A 21,489-nucleotide genomic window follows, 5' to 3' on the forward strand; every position below is an offset into this window, starting at 1 on the left:
AGAATGGGGATAAAAAGAAGTTCAAAAAAAAATTTTAATTGAAAAAAAACTATATATGACTGGTTAATAGAACAGAGTCACCCACTTGATCACTTGATTTTGGGTTTATTTTGGTTTCTTAGAAAAAACTACTAAAGAAAAACATATATATGTTTTTCTTTAAAAACTATATATATTTATATGTAATATAAATATATAAATAATATATATTATATATAATATATATTTTATATATACACAAAAATAAGGGTACACATGATGAAGGGATGGGATATGACTGTAAAGCTGAAAATTTTTAAAAATAAATCTAAAAAAGGAGTTGATAAGTTGGATGGGAAAAGAAAGAAAAAGTAGAGAGAATTTTCTCAGGCTGGAGACTACAACAAAGCCCTGTGCTAGTTCTAGGGTACATTTTGATCTAATAGAAGAAGTTGTATTCCAAAAATTTTTTGAGGAAAAAACTCTATGTGTATACAAAAAAAAAGTTAGATACAATGAAGGATAAAATATGACTATAATATGAAGGTACAAAAGATTTTTTTAAGAAAGGTATTATTAAGATAAACTAGTTAAAAAAAAACGTTAAAAGAAGAAAGAGGAAAAGTTAACAAAAATTAGAATAAGAAAAAAATAAAATTAAAAAAATTTAACTTTGCAAGACTAAAGTGTCATGCGGAGAAAGCCATAAATTCCATGCTTTGCTTTCCGTTCCTCTGGAATTCCACTGTTCTCCCTGACTAGTGAACTTGGTCTTGTCTGAATGTTCCTGCTGATCTTCTGGGGGAGGGGCCATTAGTAGGGATTCTCAAGTGTTTTTGCCTGAGGCAGAATTGCACAGCCCTCATGAGGGGCCAGGATAAGTACTCTGCTCAGGTTTGCTCTTGGGAGCTTTTTTTCTCTGAATGCTTTCCATAGAGCTCTGGAGGATGGGAATGAAAATGGCAGCCTCCTAATCTCCAGCCCAGAGGAGCCAAAAGCTCAGGCCCCCACTCCTCAGTGCACTCTAAGAGAAAAGCACTCAATCACTCCCTTCTCCCTGGTCTCTGGCTGCTCTCCAAGCTCATCCAGCCTGTGACCAAGCGTTTCTGTCTCTGACAAACAGCCCAGTTTGGAGTCTCCAAACTGAGCAGATTTCTGCTGCTCTGCTCTTCCAGGGGCATCTCCACAGATTTACCACTTCTGGGGTCCCTGCTCAAAGGGCAGTGGACTGACTGTGCCATGGATCACTCCTTGGCTCTGTCTCTGTAGCCAGCTTCCCCACTCTATTACCTGTGAGTTCTGCTACACTCAGATACCCCTGATCCTTCTGTGACCCCATGGGACCCGAGGCCACACTGTCCCCACAAGGGCTCAACCCTGCTTAGCGTCTGGAGTGATGTCCCTCAGTGGAGCAGACTTTTAGAAGTTCTGATTTTGTGCTTCTTTGCTGCTTAACCAGGAGCCAGCCCCTCCCTCTGCAGTCTATCTTCCTGTCATTTCAAATTCACTTCTCTACATGTCCTACCTTTCAGAAAGTGGTCGATTTTCTGTTTCTAGAATTGCTGCTCTTCTTCTCCTCAAATCTCCTGTTGGATTTATAGGTGTTCAGAATGGTTTGATAACTATCTAACTGAACTCCTGCAACCTGATGTCATCTCAGCCTGCTACTCCTCCACCATCTTGACCAGATGCTGTATTTTCTCAAATGCTTTTTTTTTTTTACATTGATTGAGAGGATCATATGGTTCTTGTCATTTCTTTTATTAATGTGATATATGATGCTGATTGATTTGCAAATGTTGAACCACCCTTGCAGCCCAGGAATAAATTTCTCTTGGTCATGGTGAATTATCCTTTTAATATACTGTTGGATCCTATTGGCTAATAACTTTGTGAGAATTTCGGCATCCATGTTCATCAGAGATATTTGTCTATGATTCTCCTTTTTTGGTGGGGTCTTTTTCTGGTTTTGAGATATAAATAATGCTGACCTCATAGAACGAAGATGGAAGGTATTCTTCCAATTCTTTTTTTTTTTCTTTTTTTAATTGCTTCAGAAAAATAGTATTCATTCTTCTTTAAATATTTGGTAGAAATCCCTTGGGAAGCAATCTGGCCCCAAACTCTCTATTTTGGGGGGTGTTTGTGGGCGTTAGGTTTTTGATTACTGCTTAAATTTTCTTGTTGGTCATGGGTCTGGTGTGGTTTTCTCTTTCTTCCTGTTTCAGTTTTGGTACTCTCTAAGTTTCCAGGAATGCATCCACTTCTTCCAGATGGCCTAACTTGTTGGCATATAATTTCTCGTAATATGTTCTTAAAATTATTTGTATTTCATTCGTGTTGGTTGTGATCTCTCCTCTTTCATTCATGATTTTATTAATTTAGGTTCTTTCTAATTTTGAGAAGTTTGGCTAGGAGTTCATTGATCGTACTAATTATTTCAAAGAACTACCTTCTGGTTTCATTGATCTGTTTAACTGTTCGGGTTTCTGTTACATTGATTTGTGCTCTAATGTTTATTTTTTCTCTGCACCTTTTTCATTTAGTCTTTATTTGTTCTTTCCCCAGCTCCTTTATATGTAATGGTAGCTTGTGTATTTGAGATTTTTCTAATTTCTGGAGAAAGGTTTGTATTGCAGTGTACTTCCCTCAGAGGACCTCCTCAGAGGACCTCAGAGGTCCTCAGAGGACCAAAGGTTTTGAGCAGGCATATTTTCATTTTCATTTGTTTCCATGAATTGTTTAAATATTTCTTCATTTCCTGGTTGACCCATTTATTCTTTGGTAGGATGCTCTTTAACCTCCAGGTGTTTGTGTTCCTTTCAACTTTCCTCTTCTGATTGAGTTTAACTTTCAAAGCATTGTGCTCTGGAAATATGCAGGGATTAATCCTTGTCTTTTGGCAGTGGTTGAAACCTGATTTGTGACCTAGTATATGATCGATTCTGGAGAATACTCCATGTCCACTTGTGAAGAATGTGTATTCTCTTGCATTTGGATAAATGCTCTGTCTGTATCTAGGAAGTCTATCTGGTCCAGCATATCATTCAAAGCCCTTGTTTCCTTGTTGATCTGCTTTGATGATCTGTCCATTGCTGTGAGTGGAGTGATAAAGTCCCCTACTATTATAGTATTATTATCAATGTTTTCTTTATATGGTTATTCATAAGTTTTTATAATTGGATTCTCCCAAGATAGGAGTGTAAATGCTTAAAACTCTTAGATTTTCTTTTTAGAAAGACCCTGAAGTATGATATCATGTTCTTCTTCATCCCTTGCTATAGTCTTACTATAGTGTTCAGTTTAAAATCCAATTTGTCTGATAAGAGGATTGCTTCCCAAGATTACTTTGAGGTCCATTAGCATGGTAAATAGTTTGCCAGCCCCTCACTTTGAATCTGGAGTTGTCTTTGTGTCTAAAATGCATCTTTTGTACACAGCATATGGGTGGGTCTTGTTTTTTTATCCAATCTGATAAGTTAGTTGAAAAAGGAAAGAAGAAATTTTCTTTTTAATTTTTAAAAAAGGAAATAAAAAGATTAAAGTTAAAAGACTAAAGAATCATGGGGGAAAGGCCATGAATTCTATGTGCTATATTCCCCTAGGGCTGGAGTTTTGCAATTCTTGTTGATTGGTAAACTTGGTCTTGGCTGGAAGTTCTTACTGATCTTCTGGGGGAGGGGCCTGTTGCATTGATTCTCAAATGTCTTTGCCCAAGGCTGAATTGCACTGCCCTTGCCAGGGACCAAGCTAAGTAATCTGCTCAGGTTTTCTCTCAGTAGCTTTTGTTTCCTGAAATCTTTCCACCTAGCTTTAGAGCATGGGAATAAAATGACAGCCTCCCAATCTCTTGCCCCAGGGGACCTGAGAGTTTGGGGCCCCACTGGTCAGTGAGCCCTCAGAGTAAAGCAGTCACTCCTGTCTCTCTGGTCTCTGGCTGCACTCTGTTCTCCCCAGGCCTGTGATCAAGCCTTCTATCTCTGGGACATGGCCCCATTTGGAGTCTCAGTACCCACCAGACTCCTGCAGTGCACTCCCACACCACTCCTCCTGGGGAGGAAAGGGAGTCTTCCATCTCCCTGAACCTGATGCTTGTTAAGTTTCTGCTCAAAGAGCAGTGGCCTCACTGTGTCACAGATCACAGTTTATGGCATCTCTGAGCTGAGATCCCACTCTTCAGCTCAGTATCCCTGCTCCAATACCTGGAAGCTCTGCCACGTTCAGGCACCCCTGGCCTTTCTGTGACCCTGAGGATTCTGAGACCATACTGTCCTAGCTAGTGTTTCACCCCCTGCTCAGGCACCAGAATGATGTCCTTCAGTGGAGCAGACTTCTAAAAGGTCTGATTTTGTGCTCCTCTGCTCTATCACCTCCTCCCCCTCCCTGCAATCTATCTTCCCATATATCGCCTCAGATTCACTTTTCTGCATATCCTACCTTCCAGAAAGACCTCGCTCTTCTGTTCATAGAGTTGCTGCCATTCTTTTCTTTGCTCTCCATTTGAGTTTACAGGTGTGCATAATGGTTTGATAGTTATTTAGCCGAATTCCTGGGGCCAGACCAAAATCGTATCTCTTACCCCACTGCCATCTTGGGCCCAGTAGTATCTTATCTAACTTCCATGGATTTGTGGTCCTTCCAGATGTTTTTCTTTTAATTGACTTCAAGATTCATTCTGTTGTGGTCTGAATATATGCATGGTATTATCTCAATATTTTTGTACTTACTGAGATCTGCCTTATGACCTAGTATGTGATCTATTCTGGAGAATATCCATATGCACTTGAAAGAATGTGTATTTTGCTGCTATAGGATGAAATCTTCTAAATATGTATCTGTTAAGTCTGTTGGTCCAGTGTGTCATTCAAAGCCATTGTTGCCTTATTGATTTTCTGCTTATATGATCTGTCCATTGATGGAAGATGGGTATTAAAGTTCCCGCATATTATTATGTTATTACCAGTGAGCTCCTTTATGTTTGTTCTTAATTGTTTTATATATTTGGGTGCACCCATGTTCGGGGCATAAATATTTATAATTGATAGATCCTCTTTTGGGATAGTCCCCTTTATTATGATACATTGCCATTCTTCATGCCATATATGCAGTCTTTGATTTAAAGTCTTGCTTGTCTGATATAAGTATTGCTACTCCTGCTTTCTTTTGACATCCATTCACATTATAAAAATTTCTTCATCACCTCACTTTCCTTCTGTAGGTTTCTTTACGTCTAAAATTAGTTTTTTAAAGACACCACAAAGATGGACCTTATTTTTTTATTACATTTTTGATTAGAGAATTTAGTCCCATTTATATTCACAGTAATTATTGGTAGATATGTATTTAGTTCCATTTTATTGTTCTGTTGCTGTTTCTGGAGATTTTCTGTTTCTTCCTGGTCTTTGTGACTTTGATCTTTCCTTTCCACTTGAAGAGTTCCCTTTAATAATTTTTGCAGGGGTGGCTTGGTGGTCACGAACTCCTTTAGTTTTTGTTTGTTTGTTTGGAATATTCTTTTTCTCTCCTTTTCTGAATGACAGAATGAAGATCTTGCTGGATAAAGCATTCTTGGCTACATATTTTTCCCATTCAGCACTTTGAAAATGTCATGCCACATTCTTTTGGCTTGCCAAGTTTCTGTTGAGAAATCTCCAGCTAGCTTTATGGGTTTTCTCTTGTAAGTTAGGGACTTCTTTTGTCTCGCTGGTTTTAAAATGTTTTTATCACTGTATTTTTTAAATTTAACAACATGTCGTGGTGTTGGCCTGCTTTTGCTAATTTTGATGGGAGCTCCTGTGCCTCCTAAATCTGGAAGTCTGTTTCCTTTCCCAGATTAGGGAAGTTTCAAGCTATTATTTCTTCAAAGAAAATTTCTGCCCCCTTTCCTCCCTCTTCTTCCTCTGGGACTCCTAAAATACAAATGTTACTGTATTTGATGGAGTCACTGAGTTTCCTAAGTCTGTTTTTGTGTTCTATAATTCTTTCTCTCTTTTGTTCAGCTTTATTATTGTCCATTCTTTTGTCTTTTATATAGAAGTGATATCATTTTTTCATTCCTCTGCTTCTTCCAGCCTTGTGTTCATTACATCAAGCCTGTTTCCAATCTCATTTTTTCCACTTTTTATTTCTGTTTCTTAATTATTTTTATCTCTACAGTAAGGCCCTCCCTTAACTCTTACAATTTTTTTCTCAAGCCCAGTGAGTATCCTTATGACTGTTGCTTTAAATTCTCCATCCAGCATGTTATATCTCTTTCACTGAGCTCTCTGGCCATGACCTTATCTTACTATTTCATTCAGGATGAAAGTTTCCATCTCGGCATTTTGTCTAAGTCTCTGCCTTCCTCTCTGTGTTAGAAAAACCTGTTATGTTTTCTGCTCCTGAGAATAGTGGCTGTATAAAGAAGAGATTATATAGTGTTCAGGAACTGGTGCTTCAGTGAATGTCTCTGATGTGTGCTATGTGTGCTTTGCTGTTGTGTTTCAACTCTTCTGTCCTTCAGGCCAGTAGTCTAAAGAGGCTCTTCTTGCCTGCTCTGGGAAATGTTGGTCATTGGCCAGAATGTGGCAAGTTTAAATGAAGTATGCTCTGGTCTGCTCGTTATATGAGACTTAATACTACTTCCACTAGAAATGAAGCCCTTCAGAACTCTCTGATCCGGACACATGGTGTGGGCAGAGGTTCTGCTGGTCCTCTGGGGAAGGAGTAACTGCAGTGGAATTAAGGCAGGTTTGACAGAGAAGGGCAATATGGCCAGAGTACAGGGTGTGCAACCTCATGTAAGAAGGTTAGGAAGCCAATTTGGGCTCTCTGCTGCTAACTGCAGCAGGGTCTGTGTTTATTCTGAGGGGTAGGGGAGAGAAATGGTGCTGGGCAGCTCTTTTATTCAGAGAGATATTTACATGAATGCTGCCTCTCAGGAATACACTCTAAGAGCAAATAATCTCCCTTCTGTGTGCCCTAGGCACTCTTCAAATCGCTATTTCCATACTGTTTCACTGTCTACTCCTGGGTTGTTTGCCTTCTTTCTCTCCATGAGTAGTACAGTACCCACCTGGTTCTATCCCAGCCAAGCCTGTTGACTTTTAAAACTCCAGGCTTTAGGGAGATGGTTGGGCAGGAACCTGTACTGGTCCTCTGTTGGAGGGTCCCGCTGCACTGGGACTGAAGCAAACTTCATTGAAATGGGCAGTTGTGGCAGAGTGCAGGGGCGTGGGACTAGGTGCAAGTGGGCTGGGCAGCTGGTTTTGGGTCTGAGCTTCTCTGTTCACATGGCTCTGCATTTATGCTAGGGGCAGGGAAGGAAATGGCACATGGTGGTTCCATTGGTCCCAGAGAGGCATCTCCTTGCATGTTGCCACTCCAGGGACACACTCCTAGAAGAGTGAATAATCTCCTATGTGCTCCAGGTGTTCTTCAGATCCCTGTTTCCACACCATCTGCCTCCAGGTCATTTGCCTGCCTTCTTTCTAGGAGTTGGGGAGTGTCCTCAGGACTCTATCCCAGCCACACTGATACACATTTAAAACTCTAGTCTCCAAGATCCACTGGTTGCAAGAACTCACAAAATTTCCTTTTTCCTCAAGTCTCCACACTTCCTACCTTCTTCAGGGTAGCTTCTCTCCCTTTAGTTATGGAGTCTCTTCTCCCTTTCAGGTTGATCTGTGGTCTGTCTAGGATGATTTGATAGTTATTTAGTTGTGTTTGTGGGAGGAGCTGAGCCTAGGATCCTTATACTCCTCCACCATCTTCTCTCCCTGCAGTTCTTTATATGTTTTTCAGTATCAACCGCTTATCAGATATATCATTTGCAAATATCTTCTCTCCTTCAGTATTTTTGTGTATGGTATAAGAAGGTGGTCCAGTTTCATTTGCATGTAGCTGTCCAGTTTTCCCAATACCATTTATTGAAGAGACTGTCTTGTTTTCATTGTACATTCTTCTCCTTTGTCAAAGATTAATTGACCACATAGTGTGAGTTTATTCCCAGGTTCTCTATTTTGTGCTATTGGTCTATATGTCTATTTCTGTGCCAGTACCATACTGTTTTGATTACTATGGCTTAATAGTATATCTTTAAATCTGGGATTGTGATACCTCCAGTCTTGTTCTTCTTTTTCAATGCTTTGGCTATTTGGGGTCTTTAGTGGTTCCATAGAAATTATAGGGTCATTTGTTCTACTTCTGTGAAAAAATGCTGTTGGTAATTTGATAAGGGTTGCATTAAATATGTGGATTGCTTTGAGTAGTATAGACATTTTAACAGTATTTGTTCTTCCAACCCATGAACGTGTAATGTCTTTCCATTTCTTTGTGTTGTCTTCAGTGTCTATCATCAGTGTTTTATAGCTTTCATAGTACAGGTCTTTCACCTGTGTGTTAAGTTTATTCCTAAGTATTTTATTTTGGGGGGTTCAATTATAAATGGGACTCGTTTCTTAATTTCTCTTTCTGTTGCTTCATTATTATGTATAGGGATGCTAAAGATTTCTGTACATAGTTTTGTATCATTTAACCTTACTGAATTTATTTATCAGTTTTAGTAGTTTTGTTTTGTTTTGTTTTTGGTGCCTTTCAGGTTTTCTATATATAATTACCAGGTCATCTGCAAATAGTTAAAGTTTTACTTCTTCCTTACCAGTTTGGGTGCCTTTTATTTCTTTTCCTTATCTGATTGCTCGGGTTAGGACTTCCTCTGTCATGTTGAATAAAAGTGGTGAGTGTGGACATTCCTGTCATGTTTCTGACTATAGAGAAAAAACTCGGTGTTTCCTCATTGTGGGATTTTCGTATATGATGTTTATGATGTTGAGCTATATTCTCTCCAACCCTACTTTTTTGAGCATTTTTGTAATGAATGAATGTTGTACCTTGTCAAATGCATTATTGATTTGTGAATATTAAACCATCCTTATTGTGATGGTTTAAACCTCACATCATATTGTGAATATTAAACATCACAGGAATAAATTCCACTTGATTGTGGTGAATCTTTTTTTAATGTATTGTTGCATTTGGTTTGTTAATATTTTATTGAAAATTTCTGCATCTAACTTCATCAGGGATATTGATCTTAGTTCTTTTTCTGGTGGGGGAACTTTATCTGATTTTGGTAATCCTAGCTCATAGAATCAATATGGAAGGTTGCTTTCTCTTCTGTTTTTTTAATGTTTTGAGGAGAATAGGTATTAACTCTTTTTAAATGTTTGGTAAAATTCACCTGTGAATCCATCTGGTCCTGGACTTTTGTTTTTTGTGAGTTTTAAAATTACTAATTCAGTTTCATTGCTAGTAATTGATCTGTTCAGAATTTTTTTTATTCCTGACTCAGTTTTGAGAGGTTATATGTTTCTAAGAATTTGCATGTTTCATCTGGGTGGTCCAGTTTTTTGGCATATAATTTTTCATAATATTCTTTTATAATCCTGTCTGTGGTGTCATTTCTGATCTGTCATTTCTGATCTTATTTATGTGGGTTCTCCCTCCCCTTCCCTCTGTGTCTCTCTGTCTGTCTCTTTTCAGAATGAGTCTGACTAATACTTTACCAATTTGGTTGACCTCTTCAGAAAACTAGTTCCTGCCTTTATTTACTAATCCTATTTTTTTGTCTTTGTTTCACTTATTTCTGCTTTACCCTTTCCTTCCTTCTACTCTTTGGGCTTTGTTCTTTTTCTAGCTCCTCTAGATGTATATATCCTCTAGATGTATAGTTAGCTTGTTTATTTGAGACTTTTCTTGCCTTTTGATGTAGGCTTCTATTGCTATAATCTTCCCTTTTAGAACAGCTTTTGCTGCATCCCAAAGATATTGGACCATTGTGTTTTGATTTTTATTTTTCTCCATGTCTTTTCTGATATCCCCTTTGATTTTCTGGTTTATCCATTCATTGTTTAGTATCATGTTTTTTAACCTTCATGTATTTGTGTTCTCTCCATATTTTTTCTTATGATTGATTTCTAGTTTCAAATGTTGTGGTCACAAAATATCCATGATATGAGTTCACTCATTTTTAATTTTTTTGAGGCTTGTTTTGTGACTTAAATGTGATCTTCTGGAGGCTGTTCTCTGTGCACTTGAAAAGAATACATATTTCACTGTTTTTGGATGGAATGTTCTGAATATTTCTATTAGGTCCATTTGGTCCAAGGTGGCATTCAAAGTCCACTGTTTCATTATTGATTTTCTGCCTGGATGATGTAAATGGGGTTTTGAAGTGCCATGTTATTATTGTATTACTACTGATTTCTTCCTTTATGTCTGTTAATAATTGCTTTATGTATTTGGGTGCTCCCATGTTTGATGCATAAATGTTCACAATTGTATCTTCTTTATGGGTTGTTCTGTTATGATTCTGTAGTGTTCTTCCTTGTCTCATTACATTCTTTGTTTTAGTCTATTTTGTTCAATGTAAATTTTCTTCTTGGTTTCATTTGCAAGTGTGTTTTTGTATCCCTTCACTTTCTGTATGCATGTCTCTTTAAATTGTAGATGAATCTTTCATAAGCAAAACATACATATGTGTTTTCCTTTCTTTAACTATTCAGTCCCCTTGTCTTTTGATTCAAATATTTAGTCCATTATGTTCCAAATGACTATTGATGGATATATACTTATTTCCATTTCATAACTTATTTTTGCAATTGTTTTTGTAGCTCTTCTCTGTTCCTTTCTTCTTTTGCTCTTTTTCCTTGTGGTGTGCTGGCTTTCTTTAGTGATCTACTTGGATTCCTTTGTCTTTATTTTTTGCATATTTGTTAGAAGTTATGATTTGTACTTAGCATGAGGCTGATACGTAACATCCTATGTCTGTAATAGTCTGTATTAGGGTCAAGTTTTGCTTAAATTCAAATACTTTCTGAAAGTACTAAATTTTATTCCCATGCCATATTTTATATACATGACATCATACTTTACATACTTTTATTTTGTCAATTCCTTGACTGACTTTTTTAGATATAGTTGATTTTATACCTTTCATGCTTTAACCTCTGTATTAGTTTTATAGTGAATAATCTACCACTTTTGTTATATTTTATATGTATTTGTGAAATTGTTTTCCTTTTCTTATGTTCTTACTCAAGATTATGGCTTTTTTTTTCCTCCCCTAGGATTAAATTTAATGTTTCTTATAAGACTGAGACATTCCTTTAACTTATGTTTGTCTGGGAAACTGTATCTCTCCTATTCTGAATGACAGCCTTGCTATATAGAATATTCTCGGTTCCAAGGTGGGTTTGTTTTTGTTTTTGTTTTTTGTTTGTTTTGTTGTTGTTTTCCTTTCACTACTTTGAATCTGTTATGCCACTGCCTCTGGCCTTCAAAGTATTTGCTGGAAAATCAGCTGATAGCTTTAAAGGGAGTTCTCTTCTATGTAACTGTTTTCTTTTCTTTACTGTTTTTCAAATTCTCTCTTTATCAGTATTTTTTGTTATTTTAAGTATTATGTGTCTTGATGTGGACCTCCTTGGGTTGATTTTGTTATGGGTTCTCTGTACCTCTTGGATGTATGTCTGTTCTTTCGATGGATTAGGAAGTTTTCAGCTATCATTTCTTCAAACAAATTTTCTTCCCCCTTTGCTCTTTCTTCTTCTGGAATCGCTGTAATGTGAATGTTATTAATTTTGACGATATCATTGAGTTCTATTAATCTTGTTTTTTACTTTTTCTTGTTGAGCTTGGTTGCTTACCATTACTATGTCCTCTAGCTCACCTCTTCTACTTCTTCTAGTTTACTGTTTATTCCTTCCAGTATATTTCTGATTTCAGTTATTGAGTTCTTTATCTCTAGCTGGTTCTTTTTAGATATATTCTATCTCTTTGTTGAAGGTCTTGCTAAAATCCCTCACTTTTTCTTCAAGTCTGGTAATTAGCTTTACATCAGGCATATCACTTATCTCTGTTTAATTTAGTTCTTTTGCTGCGGTTTTGTTCTTGTCTTTCATTTTGGACATATTTCTTCCTCTTTCTTCTCCTTTTGTCTCACTCTCTGCATTAGGAAAATGTACTCTGTATTAGAAAAATCAACTATATTTCCTAATCTTCAGCATAGTGGCCTTATGTAGAAGTCCTAGAGTGTCTTATATTCCATTGTATCCTGTTCACCAGAACCTGGTGCTTCAGGTTTGCCTACTATGTGTTTTGTATGCTATGCTCTCCTATTGTGGTTGAGCCACATTTGCCTTCAGTCCCATTGACTACAATGGTCCAGTTTGCCTGTTATGGCCTGGATTTCTTTCTGTGCTGTTAAGGGACCAGTCTGAGGCTGCCTTGGGCTTGCAGTTGGGTCAGACCAGGTGCCTTCCTTCAGCCCCTTTGTGAACTGTGGTAGCACTCAACTGCAGGGCACTCTACCTATGTTATGCCCTGAGAAGCTTTCATTGGTCGGTGGGGCCTGCAGTCAGGGCCAATGTCTGCCCCTATTTTGTCTGTTGGGGCTTCAGTAACCCCTAACTGTAGAGCTCTCTTCTAATGCTACTTCCTGTGAGATTTTTCTTGGTGGATGAGGCTGGCAGTCAGATCAAATATCTTCTCCAAGCCCACTCCTGGGCCAGCAGTCAAACTTGTGTCTATGGTTATCTTCTCCTCTTCCCAGGGCCTGAGTCACTTTGGAGTGGTCCTGGCCATTGCTGGGGTTGTTCACAGAGCCATTAGGGGCCACTTTGGATGGACTCCTGCTGAACAGAATGAGTTCAAAGGGCCACTTATATAAGAAAATGGGAGTTCAGTTCTCAATGTCAGCAAGGTATGTGCCATTGCCTAATAGGGCTGCTTGAAGGATGAGGGCTGGCCAGAGCCACTTGCAGGGGCTCCTGTGAGTGGGTGTGTTGGATGGGGTGGATCTGCAAAAGAACAAGAAGGTGGGGCACATGGTATTAGCAAGTTTCATGGGAAGTGTTTTTTCTAATCTCAGCAGGTGTCTGGATCTAGGCTGGAGGAATGGGAAAGAGAAATGGCACCCTTTAGCTCTTTTCTTCTTGGAGAAGACATCTAAAGATCCCTGCCCCTCTAGCATGCTTTCTGAGATTAGTAAATAAATAACCTTCCCTATATCCCAGGTGCTTTTCAAACTACTACTTCTATGCTGTACCCTGGAGGCATTGTTTGGTATATACTGACTCTTTAAAGACATGGACATAGTTTCCTGTCATCCTCTGGCTCTCCCAGAGGCAGGCCTACTGATTTTTAAAGTTCTTTCTGTTAAGCCCTACTGATTGTAGTAACTTGCAAAGTTAAGCCTCTGGTTTTCAAAGCCAAAAGTTATGGGGACTAGTCTTCTCAGTGCAGGTCACCCATGTCTAGGGTGCTTGCTGTTGAGTCTTTTCCTCTCTCTTCTCTATCCTTGTGGTGACCCTCTCTCTCATGGTTAGTCTCACTGTTGAGTTTGGTTCCTGACCAGGGCTCTGCCCTTTTTAGCATTTTTAGATGTGACCACCTCTCTGTGAACTGTGAAGAGTCTATTCTAGCAGTCTTCAGTTCATTTCCTGGATTAGTTACACTGATGTGGCTGCTACATAGGTGTATCTGTGGGAGGAGGTAAGCTTAGGATCCTCTTACTCTGCCATTTCTCCAGGATCCTCCCTGTAACTTGGTCTTTGAGTGACATTGGACTAAATTTTCCCTTATTATATCATACTTGTAAAATTCTGGAAACGAGGTTATTCTGACTTCATTGAATGAGTGGAGGAATGTTCTTCCAATAAGGGTAAAAGGAGCTGACTCTGTTTTCAGATGGCACTCTTATGCATGAGAGGAGTTACAAATTATCTTCTTATTTATGACTTGCCTTAACAAAGTCTTCATGGGGATTCTATTTCCTAGAGTTCATGATGCCCAACATAAACATATCAAATTTTGTGCTGGAGAATAATGAGATAAATTACTCAAGAGAAGGACCCCTAGAAGTAAAACTACTGGGTCTTGAATATAAGCATATTTTGGTAAAGATACCACATTGCTTTCTAAAAACTGTTCAGTAATTTTTGACCAAATAGAACTTCCATATTTTCAAATTTTCAGTCCTATCTAGTATTATTCTTTTATCCTTACAGTGTAATAGGGGATATAGCACATCTCTCTTGTCTTAATTCATATTTTATTACCTGTTATATTGAGTATTTTTTCTGTTTTTGTTTGCCATTTGTATATTTTTCTTTTTTAAAAGATTGTTATTTATTTATTTGAAAGAGAAATAGAGAATGAGTGGGGGGACTGGAACAGAGGGGAGAGAGAAAAGCAGACTCCCCACTGAGCAAGGAGCCTGATGGAGGGCTTGATCCCAGGATCATGACCTGAGACAAAAGCAGACACTTAACTGACTGAGCCACCCAGGCACCCCTGTATATTTTTTATTTAAATTTGCTTGTGATATTTGAGTCTTAACTTTTTAGATAATGAAATAAGGTTGTCATTTGAGAGTTAAGTTCTCTAAGCACACATAATGGATAGGAAAACATATGCCAGCTCTTGATTAGAATGATTCCTGGAATGGTGTGTCTTTATTTTAAACTGGTGAGAAACATTAACACAACTACAAAAAGATTGTATGTAATCCTGAATGTATAGATAAATAAGAGGAGCCACTGAGATAATTCATTAAGTTAATGTCAATTATGAGGTGTTTTCGTGACTGGCCAGCTAAATCTCCTAACCTAGCTGTATCATTCTATAACCCTTATACAGAATAAGTCCTTTGTCATTCAAAACTTTTGTTGGATCTCTGCTTTGTTAATATTCAGTCATTTCCATGAGGCTGGAAATGTTCCTTAATCTTTATGTGTCCATAATACCTGGCATACTTAATTTAAAAAATTGCAAGGGGATTTTAAGTTAAATAAAACTGAACTGAACTTTAACACACTGAGATTAACTCAGTATATGTTTTATGTCTGTTATATCCTACTTGCCTTTATTACCTAATTGCTAACAAACATTTTATAGCTATCTTGATTGATTTGAAAGCTTTTATTGAACATGGGATTATCACTTTTGCCTCTTTTGTAATACCTGTAACCACTTATTTTAATATTATTACAAACTGTTTTTGATCAGTGTCAGTTTATTTAGGTAACATCCAGTGAAGTTACCTCAAACATGGAAAACTAAACATGAAAACTACAGAGTACAAGGACTCATAAAAATCTGAGACCTAGATCTGGACTATCTAGTTTTCCACTGGCTTCCTATTCCATCCTCCAAATTGCCTTGTTTGTATGAAACAACAGTAGAATTTACCTGGAGATTAATGCTCTGTGTGCTTGTATTCTCCTTAGGGCACTTACTGCATATGCTAGCCTGTTAAACTTTTGGCAAATGGACACATGTGGTAAGAACTAGAACAATAATGGCCTGAGGGACTTACAATCTGTTCTAAGTCATAAAAACAAAACCATAATCATATCTTCACTTCAAAAACTACAGATTTGAACTTAAAGCTGACATAAATTGAGTAAACTCCTCATGGCATGGAATCAGTGATGCAGTGATGATTCTGTGACTAATAAGGGACTGAATCAATCATGCTCACCTTCCTTCTCCTATTCTTTCCATGATATGGTAGGATCCTCCTCAAGTTGCATTTAAAATTTGAGAAAAATAGAGGGAGGAGTCAAGATGGCGGAGAAGTAGCAGGCTGAGACTACTTCAGCTAGCAGGAGATCAGTTAGAGAGATTATCTAAAGATTGCAAACACCTGCAAATCCATCGGCAGATCGAAGAGAAGAAAAACAGCAATTCTAGAAACAGAAAAACAACCACTTTCTGAAAGGTAGGACTGGCGGAGAAGTGAATCCAAAGAGACGGCCTGGCCGTCGGCGTGGCCTCAGGTCTCGCAGGGTCACAGAAGGATCGGGGGGGGGGGTGTCTGAGTGTTGCAGAGCTTGCGGATATTGGAACAGGAAGGCCGGCTACAGAGACAGAGCCGACAGTAAGCTCACAACTCGGTGTTGCCTTGAACCGGTCGCAGGCTCGGTGAGCTCGGAGCGCGGCCGGAGGTTAGGCAGACAGGAGTTACTAGGAGCTGTTTGAGGGCGCACTGGGGAGCGGGACCCGGGCTCTCGGCTCCTCCGGGCCGGAGACCAGGAGGCCGCCATTTGTATTCCCGTCCTCCGGAACTCTTCAGAAAGCGCTCAGGGAACAAAAGCTCCTGAAAGCAAAGCCGAGCGGATCACTCAGCCCAGCCCCTAGTAAGGGCGGTGCAATTCCGCCTGGGGCAAAGACACTTAAGAATCAATACAACAGGCCCCTCCCACAGAAGATCAACAAGAAATCCAGCCAAGACCATGTTCACCTTTGAAAGAGTGCAGTTTCCATACCAACGAGAGCAGCAGAATTCCAGAGGAGGAGAAAACGAACCACGGAACTCATGGCTTTCTCGCTGTGATTTTTTAGTCTTGCAGTTAATTTAATTTTTTTCTTTTTCATTTTTTTTTTCCTCTTTTTCTGCTAAATTTTTTTTTTAACTTTTACCCTTTTCTTTTTTAAAGTTTTTTAACTAGTTTATCTAATAAAATCCCCCCTCATGATTTGGGATCTCTTCTGATTTGGTAGAAGCATATTTTCCTGGGATTGTTGCCACCCTTTTAGTATTTTACTTGCTCCTTCATATACTCTTAGCTGGACAAAATGACAAGGCAGAAAAATTCACAACAAAAAAAGAACAAGAGGCAGTACCGAAAGCTAGGGACCTAATCAATACAGACATTGGTAATATGTCAGATCTAGAGTTCAAAATGACAATTCTAAAGGTTCTAGCCGTGCTTGAAAAAGGCATGGAAGATATTAGAGAAACCCTCTCCAGAGATATAAAAGCCCTTTCTGGAGAAATAAAAGAACTAAAATCTAACCAAGTTGAAATCAAAAAAGCTATTAATGAGGTTCAATCAAAATTGGAGGCTCTCACTGCTAGGATAAATGAGGCAGAAGACAGAATTAGAAATATAGAAGACCAAATGACAGAGAATAAAGCTGAGCAAAAGAGGGACAAACAGCTTCTGGACCATGAGGGGAGAATTCGAGAGATAAGTGACACCATAAGACGAAACAACATTAGAATAATTGGGATTCCAGAAGAAGAAGAAAGAGAGAGGGGAGCAGAAGGTATACTGGAGAGAATTATTGGGGAGAATTTCCCCAATATGGCAAAGGGAACGAGCATCAAAATTCAGGAAGTTCAGAGAACGCCCCTCAAAATCAATAAGAATAGGCCCACACCACATCACCTAATAGTAAAATTTACAAGCCTTAGTGACAAAGAGAAAATCCTGAAAGCAGCCTGGGAAAAGAAGTCTGTAACATACAATGGTAAAAGTATTAGATTGGCAGCTGACTTATCCACAGAGACCTGGCAGGCCAGAAGGAGCTGGCATGATATTTTCAGAGCACTAAACGAGAAAAACATGCAGCCAAGAATACTATATCCAGCTAGGCTATCATTGAAAATAAAGGAGAGATTAAAAGCTTCCAGGACAAACAAAAACTGAAAGAATTTGCAAACACCAAACCAGCTCTACAGGAAATACTGAAAGGGGTCCTCTAAGCAAAGAGAGAGCCTACAAGTGGTAGATCAGAAAGGAACAGAGACAATATACAGTAACAGTCACCTTACAGGCAATACAATGGCACTAAAGTCATATCTCTCAATAGTTACCCTGAATGTTAATGGGCTAAATGCCCCAATCAAAAGACACAGGGTATCAGAATGGATAAAAAAACAAAACCCATTTATATGTTGCCTCCAAGAAACTCATTTTAAACCCGAAGACACCTCCAGACTTAAAATGAGGGGGTGGAAAAGAATTTACCATGCTAATGGACATCAGAAAAAAGCAGGAGTGGCAATCCTTATATCAGATCAATTAGATTTTAAGCCAAAGACTATAATAAGAGATGAGGAAGGACACTATATCATACTCAAAGGGTCTGTCCAACAAGAAGATCTAACAATTTTCAATATCTATGCCCCCAACGTGGGAGCAGCCAACTATATAAACCAATTAATAACAAAATCAAAGAAACACATCAACAATAATACAATAATAGTAGGGGACTTTAACACTCCCCTCACTGAAATGGACAGATCATCCAAGCAAAAGATCAACAGGGAAATAAAGGCCTTAAATGATACACTGGATGTGATGGACATCACAGATATATTCAGAACATTTCACCCCAAAGCAACAGAATACACATTCTTCTCTAGTGCACATGGAACATTCTCCAGAATAGATCACATCCTCGGTCCTAAATCAGGACTCAACCGGTATCAAAAGATTGGGATCATTCCCTGCATATTTTCAGACCACAATGCTCTGAAGCTAGAACTCAACCACAAGAGGAAGTTTGGAAAGAACCCAAATACATGGAGACTAAACAGCATCCTTCTAAAGAATGAATGGGTCAACCGGGAAATTAAAGAAGAATTGAAAAAAAATCATGGAAACAAATGATAATGAAAATACAATGGTTCAAAATCTGTGGGACACTGCAAAGGCAGTCCTGAGAGGAAAATATAGAGCAGTACAAGCTTTTCTCAAGAAACAAGAAAGGTCTCAGGTACACAACCTAACCCTACACCTAAAGGAGCTGGAGGAAGAACAATAAAGAAACCCTAAGCCCAGCAGGAGAAGAGAAATCATAAAGATCAGAGCAGAAATCAATGAAATAGAAACCAAAAAACCAATAGAACAAATCAACGAAACTAGGAGCTGGTTCTTTGGAAGAATTAATAAGATTGATAAAACCCTGGCCAGACTTATCAAAAAGAAAAGATAAAGGACCCAAATAAATAAAATCATGAATGAAAGAGGAGAGATCACAACTAACACCAAAGAAATACAAACTATTATAAGAACATACTATGAGCAACTCTACACCAACAAATTTGACAATCTGGAAGAAATGGATGCATTCCTAAAAACATATAAACTACCAAAATTGAACCAGGAAGAAATAGAAAGCCTGAACAGACCCATAACCAGTAAGGAGATTGAAACAGTCATTAAAAATCTCTAAACAAACAAAAGCCCAGGGCCAGACAGCTTGCTGGGGGAATTCTACCAAACATTTAAAGAAGAACTAATTCCTATTATCCTAAAAATGTTCCAAAAAATAGAAATGGAAGGAAAACTTCCAAACTCATTTTATGAGGCCAGCATCACCTTGATCCCAAAACCAGACAAGGATCCCATCAAAAAAGAAAGCTATACACCAATATCCTTGATGAGCACAGATGCGAAAATTCTCACCAAAATACTAGCCAATAGGATTCAACAGTACATTAAAAGGATTATTCACCACGACCAAGTGGGATTTATCCCAGGGCTGCAAGGTTGGTTCAACATCCGCAAATCAGTCAATGTGTTACAACACATCAATAAAAGAAAGAACAAGAACCATATGATACTCTCAATAGATGCTGAAAAAGCATTTGACAAAGTACAGCATCACTTCCTGATCAAAACTCTTCAAAGTGTAGAGATAGAGGGCACATACCTCAATATCATCAAAGCCATCTATGAAAAACCCACCGCAAATATCATTCTCAATGGAGAAAAACTGAAAGCTTTTCCACTAAGGTCAGGAACACGGCAGGGGTGTCCATTATCACCACTGCTATTCAACATAGTACTAGAAGTCCTAGCCTCAGCAATCAGACAACAAAAGGAAATTAAAGGCATCCAAATCGGCAAAGAAGTCGTCAAATTATCACTCTTTGCAGATGATATGATATTCTATGTGGAAAACCCAAAAGACTCCACTCCAAAACTGCTAGAACTTGTACAGGAATTCAGTAAAGTGTCAGGATATAAAATCAATGCACAGAAATCAGTTGCATTTCTCTACACCAACAACAAGACAGAAGAAAGAGAAATTAAGGAGTCAATCCCATTTACAATTGCACCCAAAACTATAAGATACCTAGGAATAAACCTAACCAAAGAGGCTAAGAATCTATACTCAGAAAACTATAAAGTACTCATGAAAGAAATTGAGGAAGACACAAAGAAATGGAAAAATGTTCCATGCTCCTGGATTGGGAGAATAAATATTGTGAAAATGTCTATGCTACCTAAAGCAATCTACATATTTACTGCAATTCCTATCAAAGTACCATCCATCTTTTTCAAAGAAATGGAACAAATAATTTTTGAATTTGTATGGAACCAGAAAAGACATCAAATAGCCAAAGGAATATTGAAAAAGAAAGCCAAAGTTGGTGGCATCACAGTTCCAGGCTTCAAGCTCTATTACAAAGCTGTCATCATCAAGACAGCATGGTACTGGCACAAAAACAGACACATAGACCAATGGAACAGAATAGAGAGCCCAGAAATAGACCCTCAACTCTATGGTCAACTAATCTTCGACAAAGCAGGAGAGAATGTCCAATGGAAAAAAGACAGCCTCTTTAATAAATGGTGTTGGGAAAACTGGACAGCCACATGCAGAAAAATGAAATTGGACCATTTCCTTACACCACACACAAAAATAGACTCAAAATGGATTAAGGACCTCAATGTGAGAAAGGAATCCATCAAAATCCTTGAGGAGAACACAGGCAGCAACCTCTTCGACCTCAGCCGCAGCAACATCTTCCTAGGAACATCGCCAAAGGCAAGGGAAGCAAAGGCAAAAATGAACTATTGATTTCATCAAGATCAAAAGCTTTTGCACAGCAAAGGAAACAGTTAACAAAACCAAAAGACAACTGACAGAATGGGAGAAGATATTTGCAAACGACATATCAGATAAAGGACTAGTGTCCAAAATCTATAAAGAACTTAACAAACTCAACACCCAAAGAACAATTAATCCAATCAAGAAATGAACAGAGGACATGAACAGACGTTTCTGCAAAGAAGACATCCAGATGGCCAACAGACACATGAAAAAGTGCTCCATATCACTCGGCATCAGGGAAATACAAATCAAAACCACAATGAGATATCACCTCACACCAGTCAGAATGGCTAAAATCGACAAGTCAGGAAATGACAGATGCTGGCGAGGATGTGGAGAAAGGGGAACCCTCCTACACTGTTGGTGGGAATGCAAGCTGGTGCAACCACTCTGGAAAACAGCATGAAGGTTCCTCAAAATGTTGAAAATAGAACTGCCCTATGACCCAGCAATTGCACTAGTGGGTATTTACCCTAAAGATACAAACGTAGTGATCCAAAGGGGCACGTGCACCCGAATGTTTATAGCAGCAATGTCCACAATAGCCAAACTATGGAAAGAACCTAGATGTCCATCAACAGATGAATGGATCAAGAAGATGTGGTATATATACACAATGGAATACTATGCAGCCATCAAAAGAAACGAAATCTTGGGGTGCCTGGGTGGCTCAGTGGGTTAAAGCCTCTGCTTTCGGCTCAGGTCATGATCTCAGGGTCCTGGGATCGAGCTCCACATCAGCCTCCCTGCTCGGCAGGGAGCCTGCTTCCTCCTCTCTGTCTGCCTGTTTCTCTGCCTACTTGTGATCTGTCTGTCAAATAAATAAATAAATAA

The sequence above is a fragment of the Neovison vison genome, chromosome 13 (assembly GCF_020171115.1).
Source record: "Neovison vison isolate M4711 chromosome 13, ASM_NN_V1, whole genome shotgun sequence".
Taxonomy (NCBI): domain Eukaryota; kingdom Metazoa; phylum Chordata; class Mammalia; order Carnivora; family Mustelidae; genus Neogale; species Neogale vison.